The following is a 20014-nucleotide window of genomic DNA, read 5'->3' as shown; positions in this document are numbered from 1 at the left end:
GGCACCTAACAATAACACAAAAACAAAACTAAAGGAGTAAGAAGGAACGTCCTTAACTTGGTACATATTTTATACCGTAACCTACAGCAAGCATTAAACTTTAAGTTTACATTTCAAATACACCCTTCAAGATTAGGAATGAAACAGGGATGCCCGTTTAGTATTGCTACTGTTTAACAAAATATTGGAGTTCTTGACCAACATCATAACAAGTGAAAAAGAAATAAGATGACTGGAAAGAAAAGAGGAGGAGGGCTTAGTTGTCCCAGTGGAGGCCCTCCTAGACCACTCAGGTCCCAGGTGATCTACCAGATGACCTCAGATACAGGATTAACCCAATCCAGATAAGCAGAATCACACAGCTAACCCACAGGCTCAAGAGAAAGAATAACTGGTTGTTGTTTTAAGCCAACAAATTATGGGGTGGTTTTTTAATGCAGCAATAACTGATCTAAGTAGGGAGTCATGGGTATCTATTCCTAGGCAAACAGAAAGGTAAAATGTGGTAGATGTATAGTATGGAGTATTGTGCAGCAGTTAGAAGCAACAGATTAAATGCATACAAAGCAACATGCATGGATGTTAAGAATAGTGCTTACTAAAAAAAGTAAGAACAGTAAAATACATAGTCCCATTTATATAAACTTTATATACAACGGCATATACATTTTGCTAAAACACTCAATAAAAACACATATACATTAATCAAATTAAATTTAATGCTTAGAAGGAGGGAGGAAGATGGGATGGTTGTATGGTGATAAAGAGGAATAAACAAATCAATTCAAAAATAAATGAGAGGGCATGAAATAGGGATATAATTTTACTTTTTCTCCACATAAAAAGCCAATTATCCTAATTTATTGACTAGTCCATCTTTTCCCACTGATTTATAAATTCACGTCTATCATATATCAAATATAAATATTTGCATATATTTCTGTTTCTGGGCTCTCTATTCTATCCTACTAAACCATTTGGCTGTGAGTCAATAACGTACTTTAAAAATTTCTATAGCTTTAGAATAATTCTTTATATCTAGTAGGGCAAGTACCCCAAGCTTTATTCTTTTGCAGAACTGTTTACACTATTAATGGCTCTTTATATTGTTATGCAAACTAAGAAAGAGTTTGTTAGATTCTACCAAAAACAAGTCTGTTGGGATTTTGACCGGAATTGTACTCAATTTACAGATAACTGGTGAATGATAGTTTTGACATACTGAGTTTTCCATGTGTTAAGTGGGTTAAAGATTAAAGAAATCAAATAGTTCTGGCCTGCTTCGGTCTTCCGTTTCTTCTTGAGTAAGCTGTCTATATTTTATTTTTGTCCATCAGTAAAGTTAAATAATTATCTTCATAAAGGTATTGTACATTACTGTTAGATTTATTCTTAGACACTTAAGTTTTTGTCGCTAGTTTGAATGGGATCTTTTTTGTCTCATTTTCTTATGTATTACGTCTTGTATACAGCAATTCTGATTAATCTTCCTAGCACTTTTAATAATTACTAATATTAGTTAATAGTATTAATAATTAAAATTATCTGTATAGTCTCTTAGATTTTGTTAATTAAACTATCTGCAAATAATAACAATTTTGTTTCTTCTCTTCTAATCTTCATAGCTTTTTTTTTTGTCTTATTGCACTATGATCCCCAGTAATGCTAATTAGTAAGGATGTTTTTATTCCTGAAGCTTCCCCATCAACTATGATATTTGCTATAGATTAATATATATCCCTTATTACAGAGTGAATTATGTCCCCCAAAAGCATGTGTTGTAAATCCAAAACTTTACACATGTGGATGTAATCCTATCTGGGAATAGGATTTTCTTTGTTTCGTTCATGAGGCTGTATCAGTATAGGGTATGTCTTAAACCAATCACTTTTGAGATATAAAAGGAGCAGATTAGGCACAGAAGCAAGCAAGCATGAATGGGGAAAGACAGATTTAATGTGGAGATCTCCAAGGAATGCCAAGGGGAATTCTAGGAAAGCTGAGACAAAGGTTTTCCCCCAGAGGGAACAGAGAGAGCCTTCCTTTAGAGCTGGGGCCATGAATTCAGACTTCTACCCTCCTAAACTGTAAAAAAATAAATTTCTGTTCATTAAAGCCACCCACTAGTGCTAATTCTGTTACACCAGTACTAAGAAACTAAGACACGCCTTATCCGGTTCCAATCCAGATTAAGTCTTTATCCTCAGTAGGTGTTGAGTTTCAGCAAATGCTTTTTGGATTCATTTCACATGATTATGTGTTTCTCTTTTTATCTATTAATGTGGCGAATTATATTAATAAATTTTCTAACACTTAGCCATCCTTGCCTTCCTAGAATGCATTTAATCATTATGTATTTTTTAATCAAAGTGAGACTTGCTATTCTTTATTTAGAATATTTTTAGCTATGATCATAGATGAGATGAGTTTGGCAAGAAATTGTCTATCTTACACTATATCAGTTTGGGGTTAAGATTACACCAGCTTCATGAAATGAGTTGGAAAGCTTTCCCTCCTGTATTGTTTTCTCTGACAGTTTGTGTATGACAGGGATTACATCTTCCTTGAAATTTTAGCAACAGACCTGGGTCCAACAGATTTGAGTATGTATTTGAGGGGGGTACATGTTTAAGAGTAAAGAAATTGAATGGTTATTGATTTGTTTAGGTTTTCTATTTATTCTTGAGTCAACTGTAATTTGCATATTTTTTAAACTGTCAATTCCATGTTTTCAAATTCCTTGGCTACAGGTTGTTCATAGTATTGTTATGACTTTCAGAACTATCCTGTTGGCCATATTATTGTTCTTCATGGTGCTCATTTTTCCTTGATCTGTCATTACAGAGGTTCATCCATTTTATTAACTTTCCAGTTTTATTAACAATCTATTATTCTATTACTGCCTTTCATATACTTTATTTGGATTTATCCCGTTGGTTCTTAATTAACATCTCAAGTTGAACATATGCTCATTTGTATTCGACCTTTTTTATTTTCCAATAAATACCTTTTAGTCTATTAAATTTCCCAGTGAATTCTACCAAAGCCACATCTCAGGTTTGGTTACGTAGTGCTTTCATTGTTATTTAGCTGGAAACATTTTAGAATTTTAATTTCCTTTTTGATCCATTAACTAACTAAAGTGAGTTTTTAGTAGCCAATATTATGAAGTATTTTGATTGTCTTTTCATGGCCAATTTCTAATTTTACTGCATCATGATCAAACAATATATTTTGCATGATACTGATTTTCTAGACATTGTTGACATTTTTTTATGGCCAGGTACATGACTAAATTATGACCTATATACAAACAAAAAAACGTACAAGGCTCTAGTTTATTGGGTTAGGTACAATGTCCTATATATCTGCAGTTTATAACTTCGTTAATCCTGTGGTTCAATTCTTTGATGCCATTTTAAATTTTGTGTCTTTTTCAATTTTGACATAAGTGTACTGTTGTTGCTGTCATTAGGTGCCATCAAGTCGGTTCCAACTCATAGTGACCCTATGTACAAGAGAACGAAACACTGCCGAGTCCTGCGCCATCCCCACAATTGTTGCTATGTTTGAGCCCGTTGTCGCAGCCACTGTGTTACTCCATCTTGTTGAGGGTTTTCCTCTTTTTCGCTGGCCCTCTACTTTACCAAGCATGATGTCCTTCTCAAGGGAATGGTCCCTCCTGATAACATGTCCAACAGATTTATTCGTTTTTCTGGCAGTCCATGGTATATTCAACATTCTTTGCCAATACCATAATTCAAATGCAATAGTTCTTCAGTCTTCCTTATTCATTGTCCAGTTTTCGCATGCATTATGAGGAGACGGAAAATACCATGGCTTGGATCAGGCACACCTTAGTCTTCAAAGTAACATCTTTGCTTTTCAATACTTTAAAGAGGTCTTTCACAGTAGATATGTCCAATGCAATACGTCGTTTGATTTCTTGACTGCTGCTTCCATCAGCATTGACTGTGGATCCAATTAAAATGAAATCCTTGACAACTTCAAACTTTCCTCCGTTTATCAGATGCTGCTTATTGGTCCAGTTGTGAGGATTTTTGTTTTCTTTATGTTGAGGTGTAATCCATACTGAAGTCTGTAGTCTTTGGTCTTCATCAGTTAAGTGCTTCAAGTCCTCTTCACTTTCAACAAGCAAGGTTGTGTCATCTGCATATTGCAGGTTGTTCATGAGTCTTCCTCCAATCCTGATGCCACGTTCTTCTTCATATAGTCCAGCTTCTCGGATTACTTGCTTAGCATGCAGATTGAATAAGTATGGTGAAAGGCTACAACCCTGACGCACACCTTTCCTGATTTTAACCCATGCAGTATTTTGTGCCTGCTTGATTTTTCAATTTTTTTTTATTGTACTTTAGATGAAGGTTTACAGAACAAACCGTTTCTCATTAAAAAGTTAGTGCACATATTGTTTTATGACATTGGTTAACAACCCCATGACATGTCAACACTCTCCCTTCTCGACCTTGGGTTCCCTATTACCAGCTTTCCTGTCCCGTCCTGCCTTCTAGTCCTTGTCCCTGGGCTGTTGTGCCTCATTAGTCTCGTTTTGTTTTATGGGGCTGTCTAATCTTTGGCTGAAGGGTGAACCTCTCACCTAAGATAATTCTTATCTACTATCTAGTTAGTAAATACCCTTCTCCCTCCCTCCCTGATTTTGAACCATGCAGTATTTTGTGCCTGCTTGATTTTTCAATTTTGACGTGTGTTAAAGCCCCACTATTGTTGCAGACATATCTATTTCTTCTCACAATTATGACAGTTTTTCCTTTAAATGTTAATTCAAGGCTATGTTATTAGATGCATGTAAGTTTATGATGATTATATTTTCTGAATAGATTGTTCCTTTTAGTAGTTTGAAAGGTCTCTCTTTGTCCAGTTAAAGATTTTCAACCTAAATTCTATTTTATTACACTAGTCAGTACTTCCCTGATGAATATATTTCTCCATTCTTTGTATTTAATTTTGTCTTAGGTATGTATCTGTTAGAAAATAATACGGACCTATTGTTATCTTAACATAATTTCTGATATGTTTTGGATTTATTTCTACTATCTTAACATAATTTCTGGTATGTTTTAAACTTATTTCTACTATCTTGATTTATGGTTTCTATTTCCATACTTTTTTTTCCCTCCTTGATTGCCTTTTGTTAAATTGGTCAAGTTTCGTCCCTAATCTATACCCAAATTAGTATTTTGGAAGCTATACCTTCTGTTTCTATCATCTTAGTATGCTCTAAATGTTTAAAATAAATGCCACTTTTCCCACTTCTCCAGATCATGTTTCTCCTAAAACCCACTGCTGCCGAGTCGATTCCAACTCATATGACCCTACAGGACAGAGAACTATCCCATGGGGTTTCCAAGACTCTAATCTTTACAGAAGCAGACTGCTACATATTTCTCCCGATGAGTGGCTGGTGCGTTCAAACTGCTGACCTTTTGGTTAGCAGGGGCCACCACAATCTGGCCCCAATGTACTTTCTGGCCTTGCCTCTCAACCATACCCTGCTACAAAGCTTACAGTACAAAACTTGACTGCTTGTCAGTCTCTAAATAAAATACAAACTTCCTGGCACTCTGTTCTGGTTCACAATTGTCTCCTCATTCACTCATTCATTCAATAAATACTCTACTGAAAGTCTACTCAGAGCTTGGCTCTGAGCAATGCCAGTAAACACAACAGACACGGTCTCTGACTTTATGGAGCATAGGGTGGAAACATTAAATAAACACAAATATTAATGTAGTAAAATTTCATGAATAAATGAATCCAGGTAAGTCATCCCCTATCCGAAGACAGCAGTAACACAAGTATACGACTACCACCAGGTGGCACCAAACCATAGTTGGGACCTTAAACTGATTTGGATCTTAGTCTGACCTCTGGAACCCCTTCCACACACGTGCCCCCTCTTCCATGCACACTGACCCAGATAATTTCATTAAGTTCACAATAATGCCACATTTTATATGATTTGAATTTCCTGGAATACATTTACCACCTTACATTGCAGTTTACTGTATCATAAATTATAGGTGCCTAAGGAAAAAAGGGGCCCTGGTAGCTCAGTGGTTAAGAGCTCAGCTGCTAACCAAAAGGTCAGTAGTTCAAATCCACCAGCTGCTCCTTGGAAGCCCTATGGGGCAGTTCTATTCTGTCCTATAGGGTCACTATGAGTCGGAATCAACTCAATGACAGTGGGTTTTTGGCTTAAGGGAAAAAAAAAAAAGAAGAAAGAATGGGGTGGGGGAGCTATGATAGAAAATAACATGGCAGTCCTAATTAAGATTGCAGAGTATCAGCTAAGGCCTCTCTCACTCTGAGAAAGTGACATGCAAACTGAAATCGAAAGGATAACCGGAAATTAGAAACTGAAAAACGGCAAGTAATCTGTTCCAGAAAGAAAATAGCATATGTGAAGACCCTGTGGAGGTAGACTTTGGATTAAGAAAAGGACGAAAGGAGCAACGTGGCTACAACAGAGTGTGTGTTTGGGTGGGAAGACTATGATATAAATCACTGGAAGATTATGATACAATTCATTGGGAACACTATGATATAATTCAGTGCTTAAGAGCTTGGGCTCTGGAGCCCTACTTACTGTCTGAATTTAAATCCCTGCTCTACCACTTAAACAGATGTCTAACCTTGAGAAAATCATTCAGCCTAGGGTTGTTGAGATGATTAAATATGTTAATATATAAAGCCCTAGGAACTACTACTGGCAATACAGAAGAAAAGAAAAATTAAATGTTAGGTTTTTTGGGGTAGCTATTATTGTTGTTACTGATTTTAGATGGATGAGAGGAGCCAAATTGAAAGCCGTGTTAAAAATCCAGAATATTATCCTAAATGCAATTAACCATTTGCAGTCTAGTCAATTCAGACTTGTCGCAACCCCACGTGTCAGAGTGGTACTGTGCTCCATAGGGTTTTCAATGGCTGGTTTTTCAGAAGTAGCTCTCCAAGCTTTTTTTCTGAAGAGCCTCTGAGTGGATTTGAACCTCCAATCTTTCATTAGCAACCGATGGCATTAATCCTTTGCACAACCCCAAAAAAGAAACCAAGCCCATCGCCACTAAGTGGATTCCAACTCATAGCGACTCTGCAAGAGAGTACAACTGCCCCTTAGGGTTTCCAAGGCTGTAAATCTTTATGGAAGCAGACTGTCACATCTTCCTCTCGCAGAGCAGCTGGTAGGTTCAAACTGCCGACCTTCTGGTTAGCAGCCAAGCGCTAAATGCAGTTAGAACCCATTAAAAGGTGCTTGGTAAAGGAGTATCACGATTCAACCTACAAATAAATATTTTAAATCACTTTGGCTATTATGGAAAGAATGGATTGCTGGGGAACAAAGAGTAAAAACAGACGGGAAGGCCAAAGGCTACTGCAGTAGCTCACGTAAAAAGTATACATTGTAGTAGGCTAGTAGCAATGGCAATGAAGATGGGGAAAAAATGGATAGATTCGAAATATATTTTGGAGGCAGAAATGGCATGATTTGGTAACAGACAGAGAAGTAAGGAAGCTGAAGGTGTAAATGAAGACTTCTCAACCAGAAAAACCTTTGCTTCCCAATTGAATGGCACAGTGCTTAAGAGCTACAGCTGCCAACCAAAAGGTCAGCAGTTCAAATCCACCAGTCACTCCTTGGAAACCCATGGAGCAGTTCTACCTTGTCCTACAGGGTCGCTATGAGTCAGAATCAACTCGACGGCAATGGGATTTTGTGTTACCAGGCTTAGCTGAAACATCAACTCCCTATTAGAATAGCAAAATAGCTCTCTCACTCTCCCAACACTGATTTTATTAAACCTTAGATTATAAACAGTTGTTTTCTTATATATTTTCCCCACTAGAGAGCAAGCTCCTCTACAACAGGCGCTGTGCCTAATTTCTTGTTCTAGTCCTCATAAAAAAAAAAAAAACACAGAGTGGTATAAGTACAAGAGGCAGTCTCAGGTAACCCCACAAATGGTCTCAGTTTCACAGCAACTCCCCTTGCTCTGTTCCTTCCTTTGGAAAGCACAAGAGTTCAACCTGCTTACTTCTCCTTTTAGCCATTCTATCTTTTGTAGTTAATTTGTTTAAGACTAGTTGCAGAATTAACTAGTCTCTCATTAGCCTCCCTATTTCTTGCAGTCTCCAAAGACAAGTATAGAGGACTTCTTTTCGTGAAACAGATTGCTAATACTATAAAGAAACAGAGGGTAACAAAACAAAGCGTATGGTTATATGATCATACAGTTTGGTCTCTGATCTATAGTTCCTGACTCCCTTTGGGAGATAGTAAACTGAACGAACTGGCTTCTGCCCTTAGACTTTTATTCCTATGGCTAAAGTTCATCAAAAGTTCTTCCTTTTTGCCTGCAGGCCTCTCTTCACGGAACACAGGCCTGCACATGAAGCCTAGACAGAATAATTGTTGTCTTCTTGTCTCAAGTACATAAATGGCACCTCTGCAGGCCTCCTAACTAGGCAAGTAATGTCAGCAATAGAATTAAAAACTAATGTAATTCTGCCAACCTTGTTTTTTCCAAACCATATGGCTGAAGCTTAATGTTGTAAACCCAAATAGATGCTAACTGTAGATCAATGGGAAACTGGTGCCGTAGTGGTTAAGAACTACAGCTGCTAACCAAAAGGTCAGCAGTTCGCATTCACCAGGTACTCCTTGGAAACCCTATGGGGAAGTTCTACTCTGTCCCATAGGGTCACTATGAGTCGCAATCGACTCAACAGCAATTGGTTTGGTTTGGCTTGGTAGAACGATGTCTCTAGAAAAGAAGAAAAATTACGGATATTCAAAGTTTACTGAAGGAAGCAAATGTCTAAAAAAATTGTTTTGTTATATGTTGTTGAGTTGCTTCCATCTCATAGCAACCCTATGTACAACAGAATGAAACACTGCCCTGTCCTGCTCTATCCTCACAATCGTTGCTGTTTGAGCCCACTGTTGCAGCCACTGTATCAATCCATTTCGTCAAGGGTCCTCCTGTTTTTCGATGACTCTCTACCTTACCAAGCATGATGCCCTTCTCCAGGGCCTGGTCCCTCCTGATAACATGGCCAAAGTACGTGAGACAAAGTCTCACCATCCTCACTTTCAAGGAGCACTCTGGCTGTATGTCTTCCAAGACAGACTGGTTCGCTCTCCTGGCAGTCCATGGTAATATGCGTGCATATGAGGCGATCAAAAATACCATGGCTTGGGTCAGGTACACCTTAGTCCTCAAAGTGACATTTTCGCTTTTCAACACTTTAAAGAGGTCTTTTGCAGCGGATTTTCCCAATGAAATAGTCATTTCATTTCTTTTCTTTTTAATTGTACTTTAGGTGAAAGTTTACAGCTCAAGTTAATCTCACATACAAAACTTTATACACATATTGTCATGTGACACTAGCTGCAATCCCCACAATGTGACAGCACACTCCCCTTGTTCTGTTCGAATGACTGCCTCTTGGTCTATGTACAGATTCTACATGAGCACAATTAAGTGTTCCGGAATTCCCCTTCTTTGCAATGTTATCCATAATTTGTCACGATCCACACGGTTGAATGCCTTTGCATAGTCAATAAAACACAGGTAAACATCTTTCTGGTATTCTCTGCTTTCAGCCAAGATCCTACTGACATCAGCTGTGATATCCTCTTCTGAATCCAGTTTGAATTTCTGGCAGTTCTCTGTCGATGTACTGCTGCAACCATTTTGAATGATTTTCAGCAAAATTTTACTTGTGTGTGATATTAATGATATTGTTCAATAATTTCTGCATTCTGTTGGATCACTTTTCTTTGGAATGGACACAAATATGGATCTCTTCCAGTCAGTTGGCCAGGTAGCTGTCCTCCAAATTTGTTGGCCTAGACAAGTGAGCAGCATCCAGCATTGCATCCACTTGTTGAAACATCTCAGTTGGTATTCTATCAATTCCTAGAGCCTTATACCTTCAGTGCAGCCTAGACTTCTTCCTTCAATACCATCAGTTCTTGATCATGTGCTACCGCCTGAAATAGTTGATCAATTTTTCTGGTATAAAACCAAACAAACCAAACCCGTTGTCATCAGGTTGATTCCGACTCATAGCAACCCTACAGGACAGAGTAGACCTGCACCATAGGGTTTCCAAGGAGCGCCCGGTGGATTAGAATTGCCAACCTTTTGGTTAGTAGCCGAACTCTGAACCACTACGCCGCCAGGGTTTCCGCTTTTTGGTATAGTGACTGTGTATTCCTTCCATCTTCTTTTGATTCTTCCTGCATCATTCAATACTATGCCCATAGAATCCTTCAATTTTGCAACTCGAGGCTTGAATTTTTTCTTCGGCTCTTTCAGCTTGAGAAATACCAAGCGTATTCTTCCCTTTCGGTTTTCCAACTCTAGGTCTGTGCACATTTCATTATAATACTTTACTTTGTCTTCTTGAACTACCCTTTGAAATCTTCTGTTTAGCTCTTTCACTTCATCATTTCTTCCGTTCGCTTTAGCTACTCTATGTTTAAGACCAAGGTTCAGAGTCTCTTCTGACATCCATTTTGGTCTTTTCTTTCTTTCCTGTCTTTTTAATGACTCTTTGTTTTCTTCATATATGTTCTTGATGTCATCCAACAACTCATATGGTCTTTGGTCATTAGTGTTCAATGCGTCAAATCTGTTCCTGAGATAGTCTCTAAATTCAGGTGGAATATACTCAAGGTCGTACTTTGGCTCTCGTGGACTTGTTTAATTTTCTTCAGCTTCAAGTTAAATTTGCATATGAGCAATTGGTGCAAAAAGAAATTGCCACCTTTAAATTTTTTTTCTCTCCTCTTGAATCAAATCCTTAGTTTCCTTTTCAAAATAATTTTTTTCATTTTAAGTAATTATTCTAAGTCTGACTTTATTTTCTGAGAATTAAACTGCAGGAAAAAAGTAATATGGTAAAAAAAGGAGTCAGATTTTCTTAACAGCGTTGTCAAACACCACTCACAACAAGAGGTACCTTTTTACTAATTAGATTAGAGACATTAATCTTTTCTTTTTGATGTAAAACTTACTAGAGTGATCTTTTGCAAGCTTATCTAGTGATAAGAAAATCTCAAGTTCTAGCTAGCAAAGAATTCTTTTTGTTCAAATATATTCTTAAATAAGTCCTGGAGAGTAACTACATATTTTCACCATTCAGTCTAATATAAAACATATGAAAAGTATTTTTAGTTAAATAAGACAAATTTAATTGCTCATTCCTTTTAAGGGAGTACATATATTTTGTCTGATTTACAAAGTACAAGGAAGTCAAGTTCGCAGTTATGACTAAACACTGACTTCTACCTGGAAAACATGAGAGTTCTATTGCAAAAACTGTTATTCTATCTTAATAATGCTAATGCAAGGAGAGGAGATGGGCTATGTTTTTCCTTCCCTTCGTATGCTCAATGAAAAAAATTACAGCAACATGAAAAAATTTTTAAAAGTCACGATTAGTCGTACCTCACCTCCTAACGCCACTCCCAAGTGTTAACTAACCACAGTTGCTAATAGGCTGAGTTCTTAGCATTGTCCCCTGATTTTTCTGTGAATGGAAAAAAAAAGTCACTGAGGTTTTTGATAGTGACAGTTAATATTAGAGAGCTGTGAATAATGAGAAGGCGTTCAGGCTTTATTATAGGTAATGCTTTGACTGTCTTATTTCACTTCTCATTTATAGTACTCAGTATTCTGCAAACAACTACATTTGTATAAAAAATATTTTGCTTAAAACTCTTAAAAGGCTTCCTTCCTATTGCCCTTTAGAGAAGGCCCTACACATACAGTTTATAAAGCCCTTAAGAGTAAGATTTTTTATCTCTTTAACCTCCTTTTGAAGAAGTCCTGGTGGCGCAATGGTTAAGTGCTCAGCTGCTACGAAAAGGTCAGGGGTTTGAACCCACCAGCAACTCCGTGGGAGAAAACACCTGGCGACCTGCTTCCATAAGGATTACAGCCTTGGAAACCCTATGGGGCAGTTCTACTCTGTCCTATAGGGTTGGTTTGAGTTGAAATCGACTGGAAGGCACCACTACCAACAACACGCCTCATCTTAATCCCCTTTTCTTCTCATAATTCATATTGTAGCCATACTGAATTCTTTTCGGCAACTCAGACAGGCCATGTTCTTATTCCAGACTTTCAACCACACTGTTCTCTCTTCTTGGCATACTTTCTGCCTGGCTAATTGCTTCAAACCCTTCAAGTCTGTTTACATGTCACTTCCTAGGGGAGGGATTCTCTGACCTCCTAGGCATTCCCCTTCTGTTTACTTGCACAGAAGCTTTCATTACTCCCATCATAACATTCATCACATTTTTTCATAATAACACGTTTAATTGTTCATCTTCTCCACAAAGCTGAAAGCCCAGCAAGGGCAGTGACAGGGTCTCGTTTACCACAAGACATGCACCTCTGAGCCAGGCATGCTATACAGGTCCTCAAGAAGTGTCTGCTGGATAGACAGTGTAAAGAATGTATAAATTTGCCCACAGAGATGTTTTAGAGCATTACTATTTGTATATCAAAGAAGTATCTTGAGCTATCCCTACTTAGCAACATTTTCAATCTTGTTTGGTATTCTTTCAAAATATTATATAATCCAGATTTAGCTCTCTCCTCAGTCTGAATTAATAAAACTGTATTATTTATATGCACTGTTGTATAGCAGCCTTGGAAGTAAATTAGTGTTTCAAAAATTTTTTTAAAAAAGTCTTCCTGAGTACAAAGGAATGAATCCTAGTGGCTTTTGATTTAGAAAGTAATATTAGAGTCATCATTCCCTGTCCTTGAGCACAGAGAATGTGACCCAGCTGGAGCTGGTCTCACAAGGGCTCACAAGGACTCACAAGGACACATCAACTGGGCCCTGAGATATAAAGACAATAGCTAAGATAATCTTGGAAAATATCTTTTAGAGAACCTTTCACATAAGCTCATCAACCAGAACAAAAAAGACTTTCCACTCTTATCTTTTCCTATTAGCATTTAGTTTAGTGAATAGAAAATTTGCTGGACCAATGAACACCCTCCTGACTGTCATTACTGAAATCTGTACCAATGACTGTTAAGAAAGACAATTCAAAATGTAGGATCACAGTTTCTAGCCAATCTGTGAAAAGGTGAAGCTTTCAATGGTTCTGCCCATCTGTAATGTTTAATATACACTGAAGACTCTGTAATGGTCTTTGGACTTCTAACAGTAAGCTTGTCCAGTTTTGCCCTTCTTGCCTATTCCGTAATTTTCTTTGGATTTGGACAGACATGGCTGTGGCAGCATGCTTATCCATTTTCCCACTCTTGTCTGTTTTGTAATATTCTCTGGACTTGGGCAGACATGGCTGTGGCAGCATGCTTGTCCAATTTCCTACTTTTGGCTATTGGAATACATGCCAAATAAAACTTTCTTTTTGCTTTACTAAACTTTCTGGCATTTTTTTCCCTACAACACTTTCAAAGTCAAACAAACATCCTTCAATAATCAATTTTCTAGATATACTTCTCTTTCTTTCTATGTAAAACAGATGTGTCTTGAAAAGTATATGAATACCACTGAAAATTATTCCTTTTCATTTCTGCTTTGTTGACAGAGTAGTTCTCTGCTTTTGGACACTATCTTCTCCTTCACATAATTAGTAATCTGTAAAGCGAGATTTAACTGCCCTAAAAATCAGTGGCTATTTTAAAGGGTCCATAAAGGATCCTGAGTTAAAACAATGGCTTTAAAAGCAGAAGTCTCATTTCAAATTTTTTCTTTTTAGATCACAAAATCCACCTAAAAAGTGGCATTCAGTTAAGATAAAACTCCATTATTTATTAAGTAAATGTGTCAAGCTGAAATACTTTTTCATCTTCTATACTCTCTATAATATCTTATGGTTACTTTGTGTACATTTCAACAATACAGTTAAATCATTTTTTAATTTAGATACCCTTTCTCTGAAGATAGTAAAAAATTTAGAGATCTTACTCAGTACAAACAGGGACTTCCACAACCACGATTCACCTCCATTTTTCATAAGCCTGATATTTTAATATCTGATTCCCAGTAAGTGGGAATTTCAGAACCATTCATAATTGCATGGTACTATATTTCATTGATTATAAGACGTTATGTTTCTTCACATTTTGACATATCGGAAACTGGGATGCATGTTATAATGGATGGTCTCTTAAAATTTATAATTGGCAGCCTTTTTTTTACCTTTAGTGGTATAAAAATGATATATCTTATAATTGATGGCATCTCAGTAGTTAGTAAAATATTAAATAAACTTTGTTCTAATAATGCTTTCTAACTGATCTAAGGGGGAAAATCACAGTACAGCTATACGATTTAAATAATTCTAGAATCAGAACTAAATCAATTTAAGATTCACATGCTACCTTTTTAGAAAGTTTGTGACTAGGCTAAACTCAATAAAATGAGATAACAGGAAGAAAATACTCTTAAAACAATATTTAGGAAAAGGCCTAGATAGAAGCAGAAATAACAGAAAAGACACGAAAGACTTGAAGATGTTCAGTCAGTAGCAGCTTCCAAGAAAGCAGAGGCATGAAACAGCCCTAAAGCTTTATTTATAAAAAGAAACAAATATTAGGAACATGGCGGGGATAACTCAGATAGCAAGCTGCTTAGGAAGAAAAATACTATTTTATTGTATCTCCCTCCTTGAGGAGGAAGCAATGTCACCTTTTAAACAAAAATATGGTATAGCTAGTTGCAACAGTTTTAATGACATGTAAAACTGTAAGCATTCTTAAGAAATTAAAAACCGACCTACCAGCATAGTCTTCCTTCTGGCTCAATCTGTTTCACCTTCAGGTAATCCTAGGATAGGGGCTCCTTTTCAGATCCCCAGTTTTTCATGTCGATCTTCTACCTCCCTGTGGCAACAATATTTTCTAATTAAAAGAGTCCTTTTGTGCCACAGGGAGGATTTCTGACGGTACAACAAATAGAAAAGTTATCACAGCTCATCATGAAGTCAAATTAGTCCTGAGATCCTTCAAAAAAGAAATCTGGCTCCTTATTTTATTTTTTAAGAGAGAAATCTGGTTTTGTTTTTAAACTGCATTTTTAAAAACCTAAACTTTCATTCAGTTAAAAAAAAAGCATTGCTTTCTTGTTGAATTATATAAAAATTCTTATCATTCATCTGTGTTTTCAACTAATCTTTAAACACAATTTTTTCTATCACTAAAAAAGTTTTCCAAGTTTTCTTGATAATTACTGTAACTAATAAGAGCAACTTTTTATATTTTGATACTTGGTTAAGAAGCAAAGACCTGCCCCCAATGATCAGAAGAAAAAAGAAGCTACTGAACACTCTGCAGCCAGTGTTTATTAGTAAAGCTTACTTGTATTATATAACAGGATGTTAATTATGCTTAAAATGTACATTTAAAAAAAAACTGGAATGAAATGTAAAAAAGCAGCAGTTACTGTCTCCTTGCTGGTAAGATTACAGGTGATTTCTACTGTTTGTTTATTTTCTGCAATACCTCCCAATTTTTCCAATGAGCATATATTGCTTTCTTTATAAGGAAAAAAATCAAATTTTAAGCATAAGCAAAATGATTAAAACCTATTGTGATTTTAAAACAAAGTTACTCTAAGTATAACAACCTTATGACTTTGATATATTTTGGATGACTATATTTTTGGATGACTACCTTTTTATATTTTATATAACCCTAACATATTGAATATATGGATAGCATATAATCAAAAATAAATATATTTTCAGGTTTTTTGTGATTTAAAAAAGAATATTTCATTGTATTTTTTGTTGTTGAAAATATACACATAAATGGTTCTTGATTATACTGAAATACTAAGTCAGTTTGTTTCAGTTTTTATTTCCTAATCAACTACGATGTGCTCCACGCTATACTGAACAAAAGAAAATATGATGTTCTCTCATTGGGAAAACAAAAGGAGCGTACACACAAGAACGGTGTAAGAGATTAAATGCTCAGGTGCCTGAACCCAGATTGTATAACAAGATCAGAGAAGGGAGTTTTCAATGTAGGCCCAATCACTGTAGAAAGTTTCCTGGAGTTGGACCTTAAAGAAAGGATAATACCTGAACCCAATCCAGATAGGGGGAACAGTATTTGAGCAAAAGCTCAGAAGCATAAATAGCACAGACCATGCAAGGGGCAGAAAGAAAACAGCTAGGGGAATACAGTGTTTCAACAGATAAGAAGGTGAGATTATGGAGGATGTACTTCTGGATGATTCTGCAGGTCACTGAAATTGGCAGAAGAGCCTTTGAAACCTGATAAACAAACAGCTTCGAGAGAGTAAGTGTAGATGCCAGAGCATAGTATATTAACGGAAAAAATGATAAAGAAAAGTATACACTAAAAGTATAAACCACTGTTTTAAAGGAGGAAATAAAATACAATAGAGAAGTCAACAAACTTACATTTTCTATTTTGATGTATAAAACACCTGTCCATATTTGAAGTAACAAGGGAATGCGCTAATGAAGTTAAGGGAACAGTTACGGAACATGTTTTGTGTCCCAAGCATTGTGCTAGGGGCTTTATATATTTATTTATGCAATCCTTACAACCCTATATTCCTATTTTAGGACAGTAAAACTGGAACTCTGAAAGGTTAAATACTGCCAAGTAAGAGGTAAAGGGGAAATCTGAAACCAAGACTAACTAACCCAAGTCAATATTCTTTCCTTTCCTACTAAAGAGAGCTACTTAAAAGGCTAAAAAATACATATACATTAAGCTCAGAAATAGTCACCCAGGATTTTCTATCCTACGTGGCCACACTTTGGCTCTTCTTCCTGTTTCTCAAAATGTAAGCATTCCCTAAGATTAATTACTGTGCCCTTTGTTCTCTATCACATAAATATTTCACCCTTGGAAATTTCATTTATTTCCATGCTGGCTTCACATAAGGATCATTCCCAAATAGGTATTTCCCTGGCCTTTTTTTTTTTTTAAACTATGCTTCAGTTGTACTAGATATCTTCCATTTGCTATGCACCACCACCCCCACTCTATTCTTCACTCTTCACCTAGTTCTCTATACCATAAGGCTGACTAACTTCATCAACTGGGCTACCATGGCTTCAGATTGGGTTTGACCAATGGAGCACCCTGGCAGGAGATCAGAGGGAGGGAGGAGAATGAGATCGAGGGATTTATTGCCTGGCTCCTTCCCTGTGGCACTGCCTTCTAGCCAGCTGTGTCCTTTGATCCAAGGTCTCAGATTCTCCCAAGGTGACACTCTCTCCTGGTCTCTCTCCTTCTGGGTTCTAGTAACCACTCCCTGCCCTTGGCCCTTGGACCAAAGGGCAGAAACAGCTCTGCTATTGCTACACCCTGTACACGTTTGTAACTAGCCCTTTATTAAAACATTTCTTAAATTATGCCATCTCTTTTGTGGTGAGACATCGACTATACATTTATGCATCATTAAATGCCTAAAACACTCCCCTTTAGATGCTCTGCCTCAATTCAAAATCAACTTGCCTACTACCAAATTTACTTGCTTTCCAAAAATTTTCTTCCCTCCCTCAAATTGCTATATGATACTATCTTCATCACTTGTTGTTGTTAGTTATCACTGAGTCAATTCCAACTCGTGGCGATCCTACGTGTGCAAAGCAGAATTGCTCCATAGGGTTTTCAAGGCTGTGACCTTTTGGAAGCAGATCACCAGACCTGTCTTCCGAGGCATCTCTGGATGGGTTCGAACCACCAACTTTTCAGCTAGCAATCGAGTACTTAACCATTTACACCACCCAGGGACAAAACAGTAATTTTTACCTAACTATGCAGTTCTACTCTGACCTACAGGGTCACTGTGAGTCGGAATCAATAGCAATGGGTTTGGTTTTTTTTTTTTTTTTTTTTATGCCTCCCCCCTTATCTGTCACATCCAGTCCTACTGGATCTGACATAGCAGTATTGCTTATATGAGCCCCTTCTGTTCCTACTGCTACTACCTGTTTTAATATTTCTCAAGTAATGCATCGACTCATACTGCAACAGCTAGTCTTCCTGCCTTATCTTAACCCCTGCAATTCATCCTAAAGCTACTGAAATACTAACTTTCTAGTACTTCATACTCAAAACCTTCCAAGTCTTCTGTTTCCTAAATGCTCAGTTACTAAATCTGGAGATTCAATTCATAATCTAGACACAAATCTTGATGGAACCTCCTGTCAATGTCTTGTTTACTCAATATTTCCTAAACATGCTTTGAATTTCGATATTCCACCCATTAACTGTATCTCCCTCAGTCTGCAGTGCTATTTGCCTACCTCCTATCTGCCTATCTAAATCTACCATCTGTCCTCTTTCTGTATCCCTTCTCTAAATGTTTCCTAATCCTGTAGATTGGACTTTCTTCTGAAAATTTCTTTCAATTTGTAAATAGTGCTCATTTGACCCTTTACTGTTTTGTATTTTGAATGTAATATATATTTTTGTCTTCATATTCAAATTGTTGACTCCTTGAGGGAAAGAATGTTAAAAACAGTGCCTTGCAAAGTATTTACTGATATAGTCTTAAAAACTAAAATAGAGGATTAAAAAGATACAGTAAAAAATATCTATTAAGGTGAAAGATGAAGAAGCATATCCCAGACAGCTTAATCTTCTCAGTCAAGTTAAAAGAGTTCTATCAAAACTTATCTATTATTGAATACATTAATATAAACTGGTTAATTTTAAAATATTAATTAACAACCTTTTCATAGTTATGTAATTTTTTAAAGTAAACATAAAAACTGCATTTTCAAGCTTTTAGTATCTTTCTTGGTAGGGACAAGACACTCCCCTCCCCACCCCCAACTCACCCCATCAGTTTATCCAGCAGGCCCCCTAAACTGGTGGAGTTTGCAGTCACTGGGGATAGTATTTCAGGCCTGCCAGAGTCAAGACTACCCTTTAATCATGCTTCTTGACTATTTTTCAAAGGCTCTTTTAGATTACTAACTGTAGTCAACATCACAAAGCTATTTATACGTTTAAACAAATATGTCCATTTAATAAATTCCAAAACGTATTTGGTTTTTCCTATAAAATTTAAGAGAACATTTCTATTACACATAAACTCTGTGAGGGAAATGTTGACTATTATTTTAGTCTATTAAAAGGTGAATAAAATATCCCACAATTACTACAATAAAATAATAATCGTTTTATACAGGAAATAATGAGATGGCTAGATGTAAACCATTTTATGATTTTAGTGATCCTACCTGGATAACGTCATGAACATTGTTTCTAGTGTGGCTACATAGGTATGGGTATATAGGAATAAAAGAAGAAAAACTTCAATGTGAACATGGAGAGAACTGACATGACAGGTCAATAAATACAATTGTGAGTATTTTTTAGAATGATATACTCTAAATGATAACGTAAGACCATCCTAGGAAGTGTCCCCTAGATGTCCAAAAAGAAATCTTATTCTGTATGGATCTCATTTCCTGCAATTCACCAAATAAAAACTGCTGTAGCCATTCTGTGAATAGTCTTTTCCTCCTCCTACCAGTCAGCTTCTTTTCCAAAACCTACACATATCTGGAATTTAAGTTACAAATTTATATCATTACAAGAAATCAAACTGATCCTAACCCACTATCTAAAAGGAAATATGTAGTAGGATAAATCATAATAATCTTTGTTCATCTGTATATGTTCTAGATGTCAGAAGAATGAAATTTTATACAGACATTAACTCATTTAAAATATGCATTTGATTCTATAAATACAAACAAATTTTAGCTTAGATTAGCTGATTCTAAAACTAATCTATGAATACTAACAATCCTTGTAAAGTTACATTAGAATCCATGAGTTAACATAGAATTGAATATGTGAGATGAATTTCTGAGGTACTTTTATACTACTTTAGAGTAAGGTAAATTATTTACTAACAGCATTTTCTCTTAGTGTTGAGAAAATATAAATCTAAAAAGTACTACCAAAAACTTTTT

General features: G+C 36.4%; 1 protein-coding gene across 2 annotated transcripts in view; it reads right to left on the bottom strand.

Moving 5' to 3' along the window:
• The window catches only part of ELF2 (E74 like ETS transcription factor 2), a 61193-nt gene extending 43466 nt beyond the window's left edge, over positions 1 to 17727 (bottom strand). For both annotated transcript variants that reach the window (XM_023739754.1, XM_023739755.1), the window contains exon 1: positions 14819 to 17727. The gene's annotated coding sequence lies outside the window, so the exon portion shown is untranslated. The remainder of the gene's footprint in view (positions 1 to 14818) is intronic.
• Between the last annotated feature and the right edge of the window lie 2287 nt (positions 17728 to 20014).

The sequence above is a fragment of the Trichechus manatus genome, unplaced genomic scaffold (assembly GCF_000243295.1).
Source record: "Trichechus manatus latirostris isolate Lorelei unplaced genomic scaffold, TriManLat1.0 scaffold00139, whole genome shotgun sequence".
Lineage (NCBI taxonomy): Eukaryota > Metazoa > Chordata > Mammalia > Sirenia > Trichechidae > Trichechus > Trichechus manatus.
The sequence above is the reverse complement of the archived record's forward strand: the minus strand, read 5'-3'. Positions and strand labels throughout refer to the sequence as shown.